Source organism: Natator depressus, chromosome 9 (assembly GCF_965152275.1).
Source record: "Natator depressus isolate rNatDep1 chromosome 9, rNatDep2.hap1, whole genome shotgun sequence".
NCBI lineage: Eukaryota > Metazoa > Chordata > Testudines > Cheloniidae > Natator > Natator depressus.
Window position 1 is genome coordinate 80,667,036 of NC_134242.1, and position 19,695 is coordinate 80,686,730.

The window sequence follows — 19,695 nt, forward strand, 5'->3', positions numbered from 1 at the left end:
GGGGAGCTGGGGAAAAAGAGACTGTCTGGGAAAGGAGACTGGGACTAGGAACCAGTGTAGGAGGGAATGGGGTAAGAGATGGAGAAGAGACATATATGACATGGAGTTGAGGTGTGGTGGGAGAACTGGGACTGGCTGTTCAAAGAGACTGGGGCAATGCCCCAAGGAAGGAGTGAGGGGGGAATTGGGTGAGGAGCCCAGAAAGAGAGACTTGGGCTGGCAGGGGGCCTGTGAAAAAGCACTTACGTGATCCATGTAATTAAAGACTGTATTGCATATGCACAAGCAACCTTAATTCTGGCCTTTCCTAACTTCTGAGTGCTTGACTTTGCAGACATAATAATGTTCTTTGATGTAGTTTTTTGTGTTTTTTGTGTTTAATTATAAACAGCAGCATGTCATGGGAATATGAGCTACATACATGTGATACAGTGATAATATGCTGGAAACCGTCACTGTCAACAGGTAGTTAGCAGCATCTTCGGTGCATCTGTGCAAGTGCCAGTTAACCTGCAGTGGTGCTGTTTTGACAAGGGAATAGTTGGCCACGGGACAGAAATGCCTTGTTTGTAAAAAGAACCTTAAAAACCAAACTTGCATTTCCCATCGGAATAGCTGCATCTCCCTGCTGTGCCATTGACTGGGTATCTGATTTTAAAGCAAACAATCTTTCTGCTCCCCAGACAACCACATGCTCTCTCAGCAAGAGTGAGAGCTTTATTCAATAGTCTGCTTGTCTTGACGTAAGAACCAAGATGATGACATTGTGAAGAAAAGTCAACAATAACTCTGCTGCAACTGCACTGTGTTACTTTGGGTGTCTCATCTCATCTCAACTCCTCGGCACCCATCACCATGATATCTGAGTGCCAAGAAAATACTTAAGGTAAGAATTAGTATGGAGATCTGTATTCCCAACTCTTCCCTTGCCTTTCCCTAGTAGCATTATCCCTAAATGATAATATATTGCTGTTATTTATGGATGAACTCCTTTGTGTCTTCCATTGCAGTAGTAGCTGGGAGCATTACAGGGTGTTTTATCAATTACTCTGCACTTATGCCCTCCATGTAGAGGGTACAAACCCCAGTTTTCTTTGTAATTACTTCTGCCTACTAGGTTTTCTTTAAGGAATACATATAACATGTATGTGCAACAGACCTGTGCAAACATGCATGCAGACCTGTGCAGACACTCAGATGTGCCGATGCACCTAACCCTAGAGCTGCCACAGGTCTTTTCATTCTGGTGCTAGCCCTTATAATAACTGAATGTACAGATCCCGCAGGGCTCCTCAGAGGAAACCTCCTGGAGCCAAAAGCAACCTTCCACCATTTAAACCACCAAAAGCACTGAACAAGATGCCAGGATATTTACAGGCCACCAGGAGCCGCCTGGGAAAGCCATCTAGGCCCGGATCCACAAAAGGACTTATAAAATCACTGGAACAACAATGGGATCCACAAAGTGTGAGTTAGGAACCTAGGCTCTCTCTACAATAACTGGGGAGAGAAAGGTGCCTGAGAATGAGATCTACAAAAGCCTGCATGCTAAGCCAACCAATGGAAGGGGTGTGTCCTAAGCCCTGCCCCTCTCATAGAGTGAGGCACCTATCTCTGCTTGTGATCCACGGCTGGGAACCCCTCTCTTGGAGCCAGGTGGCATAGGTGCCTAAGCTGTTCCTTGTGAGAACGAGTTAGGCACCTGCCTCACTCCATGCAAACACCAGCAGTAGGTGACTGTTTAACTTTTAACCCAGGGGCTAAAGCACTCACCTGGGATGCAGGAGACCTTGTTCAAATTCTTTTTCCCCATCTGGGGGGTGAGAGGAATTGAACCAAGATCTTCCCCACCCCAGGTGAGTGCCCTGACCACAGGGCTAATAGTTATATGGTGTCTGCTGTTGTCTCTGGCAGCCAGATTTTGAATAGAACCCAAATGAGTCGGCATGCTCAGAGGCCACCTACTAGATTTAGCCCCAAACCCAAGATAGATGAGCAAACATCTGGTTTGTAGATCACACTGGATACCTAGATGGAGGCAGCAGTGCACATGCCTAGAGGCAGAAACTTAGGCACCTAGGGAACTTTTACAGCCAAAATGTAGGCACCTATAGTTAGGTGGCAGCTGAGCAGGGGGTTTGTGGATAGTGGCAACTAAGAGAGGGACTTAGGCCTTGCATCTCTTTGTGGATCTGGGTCCTACAGCAGGCTGGCAAAATCCATACAGAATTCTGACCTGGTGCTAGCCAGAATGCAGGCATTGGGAGTGACACGACTGAGGAGTGGCTGGGTGTGAACTCCTTTTCTCTCCAGCTTGTCTGGCTGAGGAAAAGCAGCTGAGCTTCATCTGCTCAGGGCAGGTGGCCTTGTTATCTTTAAGCAGTCCAATTAAGGTAACCTATAAAAGTGGTCTAGTCACTAACACTAGAGGGGTTTAGTGCAAACTAGGAGGCTGGGTTCTGGGTGTGAATGTTGAGGCATAGGTGTTTGATGTGGGTTTCAGTTTAATCATGGCTTTTGTTAACCATCTGAGGGCAAATAGAGCTGGGTCAATCTACGCTGACACCTCAGTGTCTGCTACCACTTATTTTGCTTAATTATCTAGTGCTAGCAACATTCAGGTAGGATGGTTCTCCCATGATATTATTATTATTAATTGCTGGCTAATGGGCACTTATTTTAAAAAAAAGCCATACACACACTAGTCAGATGCACAGAACAGAATCTGGGGCAGGGAAGGTCTTTGATTTGCTGCAGTGCCTGTCTAAATGTCGGAAGCCCCGGTTTAAGATAAATAAAAAGACCAAACTGTCCTGGGATTAGGTGAGAGTCTTCTGTTCTTGTCTTACTTGGCCTCAAAGCAGAGAATTCACTGTGTTGTTTATTAAAGCAAGATCTACAATAGTGCCCAGCAGGAAATGAATTAGTAGGTTTGAGGTCCTCTTGCTGCCACTTCATGTTAACTCTGCACGCTGAGCAGGTCAAGCCTGCAGCTGTCCTCTGTCACACTGCAAAGCTACCCCCTGCTGTTTCTCCATCTGAGGGCTCACATCACTGACTGTATGGAAGGTGACAGTCCTGCATAGGACTGATTCCTCTGCATCCCTCTTTGTTTTTGGAAATGTGCCTGTGCCTTAAAATATTACTGCTATCCCCTGTGCTGAGCAGTGCCATAAGGACAGTTTTGAAATCTCTGTCGGGACTGGAATGTAAACTCGATGAGTGTTTTTCAACCTACTCACCCACGCAAAATTTCAGAACAACAGAGCATTAACTGTGGGCAGGGTGCAGGTCCCTGCCACTGAGGTCTCAGTCCAAATTAGACATAACCCAGCAATAGCTGATACACACAACCTGGCTGATCTACCATGTAATGCTGCTGGAGTTAATCTTCTCAGACAGGGTTAACTGATATCTGTAAGAGGCCTAGCAGGTGAAGCCCTTCCATCCCATTCACTGCCTCAGGTGTTGCTGGGACCATGTTGTTGTACTATCCCTGCTATTTTCTGTGGGTACTCAGAATTCACTGAGCATCCTTTGGGTCCTGCATGGGGCATTCATCATTCACTACTGATATGGGTTACGGGAAAGTGGCCTTTTGACTGATGGGAACTCAGAGACCATAGTGAGTGGACGTAGCAATGTATCCTGCTACCTAAATACTCTGGGGTAATGGCTAAATGTAGCACACATCCCATTGTGTGTGCATATCATACCAGGAGGGGCAGAGTTAACATTATGTCTCATGAGATGTCACATTTGATCACATGAGAGAGAAAGAGAGAGGTGTGTGATCTGGTGTCTGACCACTGGACCGGGAGCCCTACTCCCGAGATCTGATCCTGGCTCTGATGTTTCCCATCATGAAGTGGAGATACTGATTCTTCCAAATGTCAAGCTGGATGTTGAGGGGGTTTGATAGCTAAAGTTTACAAGCGTCCTGCAAAATACCATGGTTACTTTGAATCATAAGAACAGCATAAAGAGAATGCAAGAGGTAGCTTCCTCCCTGCCTCCCTTTATCACTTGTGACATGGGGATGTAGTGCTTGCCTTCAAAGGGACTGACACAGGGCACTATACCAGCACCATCAAATTCTGGGAGGCTTTATGAAATGGCTCCTCACATCCTATTCTGTGCTGGCACACCTAGCAGAGGAAGCCTAGTGCCCAGTGCCCTTGGTGGTCAGCGACTCCTGGAGCAGAGATTCTTATATTGGCCCAACTGCTGAGAGTGTGGTATTCTGTCTCTGACAGTGGCCAGATGCTTCATACAGTCCCTGAAATGCACTTGTATGCAATTACACCTGTGGGGTAATGTTACACCACCGGCAGACATTCCTTCCTGCCCCTAGATGATGATCAGCCTATATGCAGATGACCGAGAACCTTTGTAAGTTTATTGTAGTGGGATCACAGTATAAGATTTGCTTATTCAAACAGATCTTCCCTTTTCTTTTGTGATCAGCTCTTCATTATTTCTACATTCCTCCCCTTAGATGTCACCTGCAAAGCATAATGGAACAGTGGGCTCAGTGTCCCAGGGGCTCAGTTACCCAACTCGTCCCCATCCTTTTGAAACTCTTTAACAATGTATGGCCTACATTTTTTAAAGTTCCTAGTGATTTTCAGTGTCTCCATTTTTTGGTGCCCAATTTGAGACACCTTTGAGGGACCAGAGCACCCACCCCTTTAAAACATCTCCAGCGGGGCATTCAAACGCACTAATCACTTTTGAAAATGTAGGATATATATGAGTGTATAGATGTGCATTACCTTTACACTAATAGGGGTGTATGTGTGTTGTTATTACCCTATTCTATTTTCAAAGATAAAACTGCCCAAATTACCATAAATTATTGTTATTACGTCTTCCATTTACTCTAATGTGTATTTGGACGCAATGCTTACTGAAAAGTAGTTAGGGAGAAAGAAACTCCCAGCGAGAACTCAATGGGAAGAGGTGCTGAAAGCCTGAGTTGCACAATAGCTTTTCTGAAAAATACAACCCTCTTTTGCCTTAGTAACTCTTCTGCCATTGATCCCAAGCCAAGCAGGTCATTCAGAGGCGGGTCTCTTTTTCAAAGTGAGGTAATTAACCAAGGGAGATTTCCACTCTCGGGAATGAGCTGTTATTCTGAGAACTGTGAGAGATCATATCATATGAAACAGTGATTCCGCTGCCTTCGCTGCAGACACTGTGGGTTCAGTGAAAGCCTGGCCCTCCCAATTCCTTCACCTCTCAGTTCACAGGTCAGTGCTTTGATTTGAGGAGTCAGCAGCACACTGTAAGACTTTGCCACTACACAGTGGATTTGATGACTCTCTCCAAGAATCAATTTCTTCAAGGCCTCATTCTCTTTGAGATACCTGACTTCATCTGTGACCCTGTATTACAAAGCACTGTTCTCCCGTGGATGGATTGATTGTTGGTTTCACTGTACACCACACAAGCCTGTCTATTTAAAAAAAAAAATGTTGTGAGTGAACGTAGCGCTCGTGAAAGAAGGATTATTAGGGCTGATTTGACTCAGGCACAGCATGGGCAGGAACTGCCCAAATGTCTCCCCACCTACTGTAGCTCTGCCAATACATTTCCCTCCTGGCCCACAGCATGCCATGCTGTTCTAGATTCAGGGTCCCATACAGCTCAGCTCAGAATGCACCTCAGTGCTGATCTGCAGCCACCCTAGTCTTGCAGTCCAGGCTCAGACAGCGCTCTGCTAATGCACCTCAGTCCCACGCAGCACCACACTCTGCTATTCTTTTCTAGTCTCAGGTTCTCATCATACCTGTCTGCTAATGCACTTCAACTACTGATGTGCTGCTGTTCCAGTGCTGAACCCCTCCGCCCCACACATGGAGCCAATGCGCAGCTTTGCCCTGCTGACCTTCCCAGCTACTCCAGTCCTTATCCATCCGTAGCAAAGACTGTCAGTTATGTTGGACTGTGCCAAACTCCAGGGTGCCAAATTGTGCCCAAACTGAATGACAGTGCAAACTCCACTACCAAGACCAGACGGTTTCTGAAATAGTTGCTCAATATGAGTAGACGTTGCAGTCTGTGTGTTGGTACCCAGTAACTTGGAAATAAAACCACCTACAATTGTTTACAGAAGCTTATGTCGAGCATTTATAATTCATAATTAGCTTCTGATTTTATATACATGTTCAGAAAACTTTATTACATAATAATAATTCTTTGGATTAGTATCTCATTGCACAGGGAGCAAATGGGAAAAAGGTCCACGTAGAAATCCCAAACTCTCCTACATAACACAATGTGGGCAGCAGTTGCTTCCATGACTGCTTAGTCCAGGCCCAAACTTAAGGAAACACTGTTTGGTAACAAGAGGGAGCCCTGCCAGAGCCCAGTAAGTCTAGCAGATAAAAAGATAAGGAGAAATACAGTGTCCAGCAGCAATCTGTGTCCAGTAGCCTCAATAAAGAATCTGCTTTATATTCAGCACAACAAAGTCCTGTCTCTTCTCTACCACAAGGCATGCTAGTCACTGTGTGTGATGTAGGAGCCTGAGTCCCATTTTCCAGAGACTTAGGCGTAAATGAGGTTCATTTTCTCTAAACTTTCTCACTACCTTGTCACCGAACATGAATCAAATTATTATTCCTGGTAATAATTATTTATTTATATGTATTGCTTTTCATCCTGAAGGAGTCCAAAGCATTTGACAGCTATGTGTGCCAAAGCCCAAATAAAATGCAGCCTCCTCTAGGGTGAAGTGCAGCAGCCAGCTTGTGCACAGACTGCTGTACAGCAATGGGAGAGGAGGAATTTTAGCCTAGGAAACTGGGAAAAACCCCATCTCTTCCAAAAATTTACTTTGGGAATTTTAATTTTGGTGCAGTACAGATGGGGCCTCAGCTCTTAAAGCTTGCACCAAGAGATGATTGCAAAGTCTAAATTAACTAACTGCAGAGGAAGTGCAGGTCTACAAATCTCTGTATTCCTTTGGCTCAAAAGACCTTAATAATCTGGAGCAAAACTATTTGGACCAAAATATTTCAATCAAGTGGAGTAAAAGTAAGAACACCTTCAGTTGTTTTAGATGGGGTTTGTCTAGAAATAGGAGTGAGAAATCCGGTATTTTCAGGTGTAACCCTGAAAATACAGGGCCTGATTCTCATCTCACAGGTATGTTTTGCACCTGTGTAATCCACAGAAGTCAATGGAGTTACTCTTGATTTACACCAGCCCTGCGGTGTACTTATTCCAGTGGGGCCTCCAATACATATGTACATTCCATAGGGTGCTCCAAAGCAGCAGCAGGATTCAACTGAGCAGCATAACAGCCACAGAAGAGCACTGTGGGGCACTTTCAAAGATGCCATTAATTACTGAGCACACTCTGAAAAGTTTCGCCTGGAGCTGCCACTGCCACTAACATCATATTAATGAGTTAGTTGCTCAGAAACTCACGATGGTCTTTATGAAGCTAGATTGCAAATATTAAAGCCCAAATGGCATTGATGGCTAGAGATGAGTGAATAACGGAACTAACTAATTTTATCTCTTACTGATCACAAATTGTCTGCATGCTAATTACAATTTGCTCCAGTTTGTTAATTATTCAAAATGATTTGCCAAATAACATCTACAGCTAATTCTCTCTCAGTAGACAATGCATGAGTAGTTCTTTGCGAGCACTTGGAATTCAAGTTGTGAATATTCACCCTTCGATTTTGTGCCTGCAGATAATTGAGAGCACAATTAAATGTGAGAGCATTTTACAGCAGTTGGTGTCGAACTGTAATTCTTAGTTTCACCTTGTTCTTTCCCACTATCTGGTTGATGTATCCATGTGTTGTTTCTCAGATATGCTTACATTGTAAGCTCTTTGGGATAGGGCCCACCATTCACTACGTGTGTATAGTGCCCAGCACAATGAAACCCTGGTCCAGGATCCGGGCCTCTAGGCTCTACTGCAATTCAAAATAAACAGCCAAGTACACATTTGTCTAAGAGCTATACAAATGTTCCTACGCTTATTCCTAGTGATGTTTTTAGTGCAAAAACAGAGACCACATCTGGAAATGGGGCCTTTAAAAACCTCCCTAATTGTCCATTACACAGAATCTTGCACCTTCCTCCAAAGCATCTCCTGCTGGTCACTGTCAGACAGGATTTGTGACTAGCTGGGATCTGGTTTGATAATTCCTATGCTTCCCTGTTACCAGACTGGTGTTTGTATAAGCTTTGTCATTTGTATCATAAAAACCCAGTACGAAAACCCTTTTCCTTTCATCTCATTGGATTGAGCTGAGGCATTTAACTCAAATGACACTGATCACAAAAGAGCCTCCCCCGCCCTCTGCTCTCCAGGGATTGCTGCAGCAGTAATGTGGCCTTCTTTTCAGTGCTGTCTCTGTGTAGATTATGCAAAGACTTTAAATGTAGAACTTCCCACAATCTCCAGCTGAAAACAAGCAGACCTGAAAGTTCCCATTTGGGAAAGACTGCAGGCACAGTACCGTTGTTTCCCCACTTGATTATTCAGCACTGCTAATTATAACCATGCTTAACTTCTTATAATTTCAAGCACCATTGGAGTAATAGAAAATAACACAGCCCGTCAGAAAAGTAGCTACATCTATTTGCCTCATAAAAGACACTCTCCAGTATAAAATGTAGGGTAAATACCTGGAATTCCATCCTCATTTCATCCTTGTATAAGGAATTTTAAAGGTACTTTCTACTCTGTACTTAAACATGGTAGCAGCAAAATTGGCATCAAATATCAGGGCCACATCTCTCTCTCACACTCACACGCTGGGGGAGCTAATATGGTTGCATTTTCCATTGCAGACAAGCCCTTAACCATGTTCTAATAACCTTGGACTTATTTTACATGTACATATTGTACTGAAGCACCCAGCACTGGTGAGTCGCAGAGGAAGGCCAGTAGATTAGACAAACCATTGGTCTGTTCCTTTGTGGTAATTTTTAAGCTCCTAAATATGAAAATGCTGAATTAAAAGCATAAGATTTGAAGAACTCGTCCTGGTTCACAAATGATACTAATCGCCCCTCAACACCTAATTATGTAGTTGTGCATCCATTTGTAATATCTATTAGCTGAGAGTCTTTGCTACAGATTCTGTAACAGGAATTCAGATAAAGGATATTTACTACACTGTAAAATATTCATTTCAGGGAAGCCCAGTACTTATGACTTATCTAAAAACAGACACTCACCCGGCACAAGAGAGAATGGCTAACAATGGTCCATCCTGAAAGGTGCAGTGACCGGAATTATTGCTGGTTATTATGATGCTTTGTTAGCATGGTTATGGCTCTATTGAAAGTGGTCAGATAGTCTGATTGCTGTCATCAGAGCATTAAGAAAACACCAGACTTGAGGCCCTGTTTTCAGTGGCTTGAAGCAACCTTACAGCTAACTTAACTTGCTACTTTGCGATTCCAGCTGCAGGGAGGAATCCCGAAATGGTGTAGCCAGGATGGCGGGGTGTGGCTGGAGGGCTGTCGCAGCATGAGACTGTTTGGAAAAAACACTTCTTATGCTGCACAGCTCTTATGCTGCACAACATTTTAGATGGCAAGCTCTTCAGGGTCCAAGCTTTCCTATTTGCATGTACGTTGCCTAGCCCTCTGGGTATTCCCATCCTACTACTCTCAGCTCCCCTCACCATAATATTTAAGAATTGGCCAGGACACTGCATGTCCCGATACCTTTTTCCAAAATGCCAGTTGAATTTTAAACATTCAGCTGGACAGTCCAGCACAGGGAGACAGAAAGAACTCAGATTTAATGTCTCAGATGAAAGCTTGCCAGTGCATTAAGATACTACACTCTCTGGCCTCAAGGTGGAACCGTGCTGACAGGCCAATGGAAATGAGGGCTGAAGAACCAAAGCAAAGTCCTTTACCATAGCAATCTGATCAGTGAGATTGGTTGAAGAGGCATCTGGAATCTTACCACATGAGGACAGGTTTCAGAGTAGCAGCCGTGTTAGTCTGTATTCACAAAAAGAAAAGGAGTACTTGTGGCACCTTAGAGACTAACAAATTTATTTGAGCATAAGCTTTCGTGAGCTACAGCTCACTTCATCGGATGCACATGAGGAAAGAGTTTCCATTACACAGTGCTCTGACAGAGCTGATTATGGACAAGATAATATGATGTGGCTCTTGTGTTAGCAAATGCATCACCTTGGATCCCGGAACTGCATGGACAACTTCTGGTCTTTGACATCCCTCTAAGAAACATTTTGGAACCAAACTGATGCTGATGTTTGACACAGTGACTGACAGCAGGGAGGAGGAAGAATGGGAGGGGAGATTTATGCTAAGAGAAGTCACAGGTGTGTTTGGCAACCTAATGAATCAAATCTCCTGGATGCATGCAGACTTCCTAGAAGGAAGGAAAAGTTGTGAGTTCCTGTGAGATTAATAGAATCACAAATAATATTCCTAGGAACTTGCCAGGGGAGCAATATCATATGGAAATAATCTTTTTTGGAGGTACAAAGAGAATTGCAGAGCTCATGACAAAAGGAACTGTTGTACAACTATTGTGCATGGTGCTTTGTAAGTGTGTATGTAGGGACGCAAAGCAACGCTCCAGATCGGAACACTCCAAACTTTGGTGTTGAAATACAAGCCCTCAGCTGAACCAAAAACATCCATTGACGTTTTATTTCTCTACTCTCTACTTTGGGGTGTTCAAAACTCCAGGTCCAAACTCTGAATCTTGAGCTCATCTCTTGTGTGTGTGTGTAAGGCTTTCTACATACCTGAAGTGTTCTGGTGACACAATGGTAACATGGGAATGAATTCAATATACGTTGTGATTTAACCAGATTAAAACAACCTCCCCCACAACCCGTGCTCCCAGCTGAAACCACGTGAATAATCCAATGGGAAATAATATTTATTGTGAATGCTGGCAAAACATATTATCAACTAATTACTTGATGAATATTTTAATTATTCAGCCAGCTCTGGAGTCTGCATGGCTGTAGAACGGCTCAGATAGCAAGCTGTGATGAACATTCATGAGGGTATTTGCTGTTTTTCATTGAATAATTATCTGCAAATAACTAATAGGTTGGAAGCTCCATGGGGCAGGGACCCTCTTCTAATTTATGTCTGTACAAGCCATAGCTCATGGGCCCTGATCTTTGACTGAGCACTCTGGGCACTGTTGCTATATAGATAAAATCACCACATCAGTGCTGTTATTTGTTATTCAGCTGGCTTTACTCTCAGCTTAGCCCTGGCGTTTCAATTCTCCATCTATTAAACATAAAGCACAAGGTAAACTCCGGAGAGGAAACAGCCGTGACTGACCCTGGCTCATCGAGTCACACTGAATGAACAGGTACGCTGCCTCTGCTATTGCTGGTGCTGATGCCCCCTGCCCAGCATAGCTCACTGGGGCACTGCCCACTGCAAGCTCAGCTCAGAAAGCTCTATGTGACTCCCATGCTGGCTGCCGAGTTAAGAAAGGCAGGTAAAACACAGAGCATCGCCAACACGTCCCCTTCTCCCCCCACCACTAATGGAGCTGGAATAGTGTGGCAGAGCTCCAACCTTGTCTCAGTGGGTCCCACACTTCCTGGCAGATTACACTAGCCTCAGAGGCTCACCGTGACCCTCTACGTAGCCCTTCTCCCTCTAGAGGCCAGGGTCACAGCCTACTGAGCCATTTTCATCATAAGCCAGCAAGGAGGTTGGTGAGAGAACTCCCACAGTCTCTGTTGTCCCTATGGGCTTATTCCAATATAGTTTAGCCTCCTGTCCTGACAGGGGCCTGTCTTCCTCTCCCAGGAGGTGTTTCTGTAGTGGCGAGCTGGGGAGAACCCGGGCCTGCCCTCTACTCCGGGTTCTGGCACAGGGACCCTAATGGCAGCAGCTGTTGGCAGCTAACCTTTTACTGCCAGAGTTGCTACATTTCACTGGGCCACTTCCCCACAGCTCTCCTGCTTCTCTCTCTCAACGCCTTTGTCACCCTTACCTTAGGGCTCCCTTTCCAGTGACTTGAGGGTGTCTTCATTACCCAGCCCTTCAGCCACACTTCCTCTCCCCTGGGTCTCCCTGGCCTGACTGGAGTGAGCACTTTTATAGTATCAGAGGGGCCTTAATTAGAGTCAGGTGTTCACATTAGCTTAACAGCCTCACCTGTCTCTTTTCAGGTTAATTGGAGTCAGGTGTTCTCATTAGCCTAATGCCTTCAACTGACTCTTAGCAGGTTAATTGGAGTCATGCGTCCACCATAGCCTGGAGCAGCCCCTGCTCTGGTCAGTCAGGGAACAGAAAACTGCTTATCCAGTGGCCAGTATATCTGCCGTCGACTACTCTGCTATACCCAACTGGCCTGGGTCTATCACAATAGTTATATCAAAGGCAACCCTCCTAGTGGGGACGCAGCTTGTACCAGCCAAAGAGTTCTTTACTCGTATAGTTTCTACCAGTTCCCTAAACAAAATAAGTTATACTGGCAAAGGACCTTTTGCAACTATAACTGTGTCTACACTAGGGCTTTTGCTGGCATAGCTATTTCAGTAAGGGGGTAGTTTTTCTCCACACCACACCTGACATAGCGAAGGCAACAAAAGTATAGACCAGGCCTAAGAAAAAAATTAAGCCGCTAAACCTTATGGTTGGGAAGATAGCCTTTAAAATGTTAAACCAATGTAAAGCAGGCAGGGATGCCTGCTGGACTCTGCAGTCAGAATGGTTTTGAGAGCAGACTGGATTTCCCCAGTTTATCACAATGGGACGCTAACTCTGCAGCCTAATGAGGATACTTTAAATGTCAATGATGTTAACTGTTTCCTCCTGACCATTTTAGCAGAAACATTCTGGCTAATGAATCTTTTTGCATTGTTGTTGGATGCAGGAGCTGATATTGGACAGTAGGACAATCCAGTTGTATCCAGGTTTGCTAAGCTGGGGAGTGAGGAGTTCAGCCCCTCACCCCCAAGTTTAAACTCACCTCTGCCTTTACCCTAGGGGAGGGAGAGAAGAGATGCATCCTCTCTCCAGAGCCAACCATTTTAACTACCTCCTAGATGGCAAAGACAATTCCCACACCCCCCCTCGGAGCCAGAAGTTCCTGCAGTCCGCTATGCAGCTATCAAAACATGACAACTTCTGTGTGGCAGTCATGTGTTTCAATGCAAAAATCTGCAGCACACTGAAGATCTGCCATGAATTGAATTGGATAACAAAATAAATGATGATCTAGTAAACCTGGCAGCAGGGACAAACAAGGGAGAGGGCTTGGGGACAGTTGTGTTGTGCATAATTCTAAGGCATCATTTAGTTTGCCTACAGCCCAGGACAGGAGGCTATGCCAATGGGTGTAATATCAGGATTTAGCCTGGTGCATTTGCCTGGTATTTATACATTGACAAATTACGGACACACCAGTCACTGTCCAATATATTGATAGTTCGATTGACCGTTGTAATTTTCCCCCCTCACTCAAACCCTAATAATGCGAGTAAGTGTGTTCAAAGGGAATGTAACCAGCTAGAGCAGCACGCAGGGTGTATCGGGGATTGGATTGTTTGAATGATCTGGTTTGGAAATTAGATCTGACTACGAAGAGGTGCTTTGGCTTTGCTGATTAGCTATTCTACTTAAACCAAAAGCCGGGGCTCTGGTCTCGCTTTCTAGTGTTACATTTGCATATTTTTTCATTCCCCACGTCTCCTTTCCGGGGACGGGCTGCGCCCTTTCTCAGCAACATGTATATAAAAAGTAAGCTGCTGCAACCAGAATCTGCAGGGCCCATGTGACTGAGCACTAGCTTCAGGTACCGGCCAGAGATTCTCCTGTGTTTCAGGGGACACACGCTCAGTGAATGGCACAAGTCTTAGTAAAGACATAGACAACACTTGGAGCAGTAAATAGCTATCCGTACCCGGTACACACTCTTATTTAATGCCAATTGTTATAAGTAGAACTATTCTATATTAAGTGTCCGGAACCCTATAAATTGCACTAGTATTACTCCTGTGATTTGCCCATTCCTATTAAATATTGTAGCATGTATCTTACAATGACGGGCACTAGCTATTTAGCTATTTATCTGTTTGTCTAGGCATTTAAACTGCGTTCATCACCTTGCTATCGGATTACCTGGACACTCCTGAGTGTTAAGAACCTCAGCCCGTTCTGTTCATGGTGATTGCACAGTCTCAAGCACAGTACCTGGGTCTTCAGCCTGAGATGTGAGCAAAGTGATTCCCCTTTTGAGGATAACCTTTGTCCTAAGCCATGCTGGTTTGCAAGCGGGGAGAGAAGGTATAAGGAGCCCTACCTGCACCCCACGTAATCTGCATGGCAGAGTCTCAGTAGAGCCACAGCTCATATACCTGTGTGGCCTACAGGTAAGGGTCATGTCTAGTCCATTACTTACTCTCAAACTGGCTAATGCATATGCTGCACTCTACATCAGCTACTATCCAGGGCACAGTTGGCACCTACTCAAAGAGCAGCACAATGCACTTGACTAAACATACCTTATCCCCCGAGAGGAATTCTAGGTTTCCTTTCTGCAGAGAATGCAACTAGCCGAGTCTTCATTCCCCATTTCTTCACCAACCAAGGCAGCAGATTTTAATGCTGTGTAGGTAAAATAGGTAGATGGATAGTTTACGAAGCATTTTGGGATTCTTTGGGATTAAAGTTGCTAGATAAATGTTAGCTATTACAAAGAGGAAAATCACTGAATTCCCAAGAGAAGGGACTGCAACAGTATGATTACTCAGCTCCACCGAATAGGGGAAGGCAGATCCCAGAAACAAAAAAAATTGCTTAGAACAAGATCCTGAATTAGTCTAATAAGGAATGAGGGGCTTTGGAGAACTCAGAGATAAATGGATTAAGGATGATCTTACCCGTAAAGTGGGACTCAGGAGATCTGGGTTCTCTTCCCAGCATTGTTGGAGACTTCTTCTGCAGCCTCAGGCCAGTCACATCCCATCTCTGTAGTTCAGTTTCATTGACAGTTCCATCTGTCTCTCTGTTCTAGGGTTTTCTATCAGACCCATCTAGTTTCTAAGCAGGGGTCAAAATTCTTGCCTACTTTACAGGGTTCTTGTCAGGCCATTTTCATTAGTGTTTATAAAGTGCTTTCAAACCTTCAGATGGAAGTCATAGAGAAGTGCAATAGAATATTATTATTCGCGTTGCTTGGTGTGTAATACTATAGTTAAACAACACGGTGGTGAGGATGGTATAAATGGTAGATAGATCAAAGATCTAATTGTGTGCTCTCTGTATTGATCTATACCAGAGGTTATGAATGCCTAATATTGAAGAGAAAACATGTTGGGGGTTTTTGCTTCTAATTGGCCATGAGTCTGTCTGCCAAGTGCTGAGCACCTTCATCTTCCACTGTAGTCAATAGCAGATGAGAGAGTTCATCATTTCCCAGGAGCTGCTCATCCCCAGGTTCGTCTTGTATTGGAGACATTACTCAAGAACTGTTTTTCCTTATGTAAAGATTGCCTTGCAGTGCTGCCAATGTCGCTGGGAACCTGGGGGGGCACGAGCCATGTCAGAACCAATCACACTTGTTAGCGCTGCCCTGGGGAAGTCTGATGGATGCACCTGGGTTTTAGTGATCGTTTTTAACTGTTCTTTGATTCTTTTACAGAATTTGATACTCAAGTCTAAATATAAAAACAAAGCTCACAGTGCCATCAAAGGCAATGCCGGGAAGGCAGAATCATGTGCAATAGCCTCTGAAAAGTCCATCCAAGAATGCAGGTGATGTGACTTTACAATTATAGGAATGAAGATGTCTTCCCTCATACAAACCCATGCATGTAATAGCATGTTGCTGTAGGCCAAACACTGAGTCCTTATTCAGCCCCAATCAAATTCATGTGGAGGTTTGCCTGAGTTAAGGCTACAAGATTTGCCCCCGTATGTTTAAAGTGGGAGCTCAGCACTGTAAAACAATCCTTTCACATCTCTAGGAGCTTCTGCTTTTAGAAGAAGACTCCATCTTGTGGTCCTGTTCTTCCCTCCCACAGACAAATCCATGGGCGAGCTGAGGGGGGAGGAGGAAGTTCTCTGGAGTGCTCCTCATGGAGTTTCCTCTGAGTTCTCCTGTGTGAGGAGGAGAGTGTTTGCTCACCAGAACTGGTAGCTCCCCCACAAGATCTGCTAGAGGGAAAAAGACCTCTGTGCACAGGCCTGGGGTGCTTCCTCCATAGTGTGGGGGCCCCTGAATCCCCCTCTAGGTCCCTAGCCAGGCTCTCCCCAACTGGTGATGCCCGCTCCTTCCCCAAGATGGGAAGTTCAGTAGATGAATCAGTTCCCCTCATGTCTTTATCCTGAGGGAGGGAGAATTGCACTCACGCCACTTTAAAATCATCCACTCTTTCTTCAGTCAAATGGTGCTTGCCTCACTCCCACAATGGGACCTAACAACTTCAGTGGGACTGAGATTGAATAGACTGTAAACTCTTGGGGGCAGGTACTGTCTTTTTGTTATGGATTTGTACAAGGCCTCACACAAGGGGGTCCTGAGCACCAATCAAGGCCTCTAAATGCAATTATAGCAAAGATCAATAATAGCAGCGCAATTTGGACCATTATCTTATCATAGGAGGCTGTCGTTGCAAGATCTGTCAAATATTCTTTTACATCCTGCCCTTCCAGTATTACAGTATAATTACTGTTAGTGTGAGTGTATTCATTCAGCTTGCTTATTTTGATTTCCCACTCTCTTTTTCATGTTCCCTTTCCCTCTGCACATACCAGCCATGTAACCACATGAGCAAAAAACTCCAGACAGGAGACTATTAAATCTATCTCAGATACTCCAGAGATAGGCCTGGCATGAGAACCTAGATGCATAAAATGATTCTTCTAGGTGAAGACAAATCCTGCCTCAATTAACTTCAAATCATAATACTGCCATGAACCTGATCAAAAAGATCTAAAAATCTGCCCTAAATAGGAATTTACTGTAAATCCTATTTATTATTCATTTCATTCATTATATAGAGGTAATCTGCATTATTTTGAAAACTAAGAAGTGTTAGGTAGCCAGTATTTCTTACTATTTTTAATAATAGTAAGTGATATATTAGTAAGTAAGTAAATAATCATAAGTAACTGTTACTATTGTTAATAATAATGATTATTGTTTTAGTTTATTCAGTATGGTTACATTTTAAAAATATACATAAATGAGCCCAGATTTTTATTTGTGACATTAAAATATTAAGAAAATACATGTTTTATCTTATATTGTTGATTTGTGTTCTTGGCATTCCTATTTTAATAATACTACCTACTGTATGGATTATGAAACGACTCGTGTTATTAAAAATCATTATGCCTTTTGGGGTGTTCTTTGTAGGATGAGTACCATCCAAATAGAATATCTAGGGAGGAAATTTGTTTATACCTTCCATTGTAGCAGTGCGGAGATATGAAGCAATATTTTGTAGGGGGGACACTGCAGTTATAGTATATCACATCCTCTGCCACCACCTTCCCCCTCCCCGTCCCCCCGGCTATAAGGTTGGAATACAAAAGACAAGGAGCAGAATAAGCAAATGCAACACTAAATATTCTTCCAGTATTTCTCCATTACAATGCATGGCAGTCTGTCATTGTAGCCAACCAATATCATTTGCAGGTTCCCTCACACTAAGGGTGGCAGACTGCGGCATGTCAAATTTGACAGCATTCTTTCTTGTCCAAGCACAAAAATATTAGACTTTAAATACAGTCCGTCTCAAAGAGGATGGGGAGGAAATATGCATATTTCTGAGCTCTAGACTGTAGCTTTTACTATCTGTGTAATAAAACAAATCTGCATCTGTATGTACACGCTTTTTGAGCAAATGTGTTGCACGTACAGATAATTGTGGCTGGTGTAGCACTGATTTTTTTTGGACTGGCTTATACAAAGCATAAGAAACTCACCCACTCACACACACAAATATATGCAAACACACACACATACACACATAAACATATGCATAGGCACAGCTACATATGCTTTCAGATTTAATATACACTGTATGTTCAGAAATCAATTTTTGTCAGCCAGATGACAATCCATAATAATTTCTTTCTTCACCAATGTACAGAATACATTTTTGAACAGCTTCCTACTAAACCATTTTGGGTTTGGTTTGGGTTTTTGAATTGCCTTTGAATTGCTCTCTGGGAAAAATGGTCTGAAGGGCATTGCACTTGGTCAAATTACAGAATAGATAGGACACAGTATAGTCACTGCCCATCAGCCAACACAAATATTTTCATCAGAATCAGCAGTAAAAATATATCTTCTCCCTTTGTTACGTCTTTATCTTGCCCCGGATGCCTAGGCAGGCATAGCAAGCTGTAACCCAATCTACATCCGCAAGATGCAGGTGTGAAAGATTTGACCTTGGGGGAGGTGTGTCCTAGTGTCTCTGAAATCTTATGAATGAAATTCCAGAGGATTGTATGTGTGTGTGCCTCTCTCGCTGTGTATGTGTATGTGTGTATCTCCTCGTGTATGCGTGTGTATATGGAACAAGGGAGGGAGACTAGTTGTTATTCTGATCACAGCTTCCCTGATTCACAGACTTGGAGCTGATCATGAATATAAGTGAAGACTTTGACGTCAGAGTTGAGATATATCAGCAGACCCAATGGGGCAAGAATATTAAGTGCAAGTCAATGCCAGCAATCTGCCAACGTTATTAGCAATGTTAACCAAGGAATGAAGCTTAATCCCAAGGACTGGAAGGACTAGCACGAAAAAAAGGGGAAAGCTGATCAGCAAGGATCAAACAAAGGTAAAACAACAGAAATACATGTCTGCCTATGTTGTTGCATGTGTTTGACTTCTCTTCTGCGGGCTAAGGAAGGGGAAGGGTGTTTGCGTTGTATTGAGTTTGGAAAGCAAGCCGGTTAGAAGGTGGCCCTTTCAATATTTTAATCCTAGCGCTCTGGTAAATTGCATTATGGACAGCACTCTCAGCAGCAGCAGCAAAAACCTTGACGAAGAGATTCCGGACTAAACCATTTGTGTGACCTTTGCAACTTTTGTTTTCATAAGAGTGAAATGTGAGACGATATATACAAGGCGTTGGAGGAGATGTGATGGAGGGGGGTGAAAGGGTTCCTACTTAGTGCAAGGGGTTTACTATGAAAGAAAACCATGTTTAATGCAGCTGAGATCCTGCAGTTGTTTGCCGCCAGCAGTCCCTGAGTGCACCGGTATTAAAAACAAGCAAAGTTAATGCAGAATATTTCTAGTCTGTAGCCTTCACTGGGATCCGATTTAACCAGGAGGTTTGCTTAAGTATGAGGCTTGCCTGGCCAGAAATAATATATTTTTATTTATTACTAGCAAAATTATTGTGTCAGAAAGACACGTTTACAACAAGGGACTAGATGATGTAACCATTACTCTGTTTAACCCCCAAATTGCTTGTGCCCAAGTGTTAGTGTTGGAATCGGTCTGATCATGCTATGAATCTGCAGCTCTGTACGTGTGCCTGATGCAGCCGTCTGCCTTTTAATGGGAACACATGCAACGAGCATTGTGACGGGTGAATTATTGACACTCAGCCTTGCTCACCTTCAGCTGTTCAGACGGAACCCGAGATCAGACGAATCCCCCATCTGTTCATTCGGGGGAAAGGAAGGGGAAATAGCCAAGATGGGGAGGAAAATAATTTTATT

General features: G+C 43.8%; 1 long non-coding RNA gene across 1 annotated transcript; it reads left to right on the forward strand.

The window, feature by feature from the left end:
* The first annotated feature begins 865 nt into the window (after positions 1 to 865).
* On the forward strand, positions 866 to 19,008 carry LOC141993120 (uncharacterized). The gene is made up of 3 exons (XR_012640785.1): positions 866 to 886; positions 15,650 to 15,762; positions 18,590 to 19,008. It is a non-coding gene; the product is annotated as an uncharacterized LOC141993120 (long non-coding RNA).
* The last annotated feature ends 687 nt before the right edge of the window (positions 19,009 to 19,695 follow it).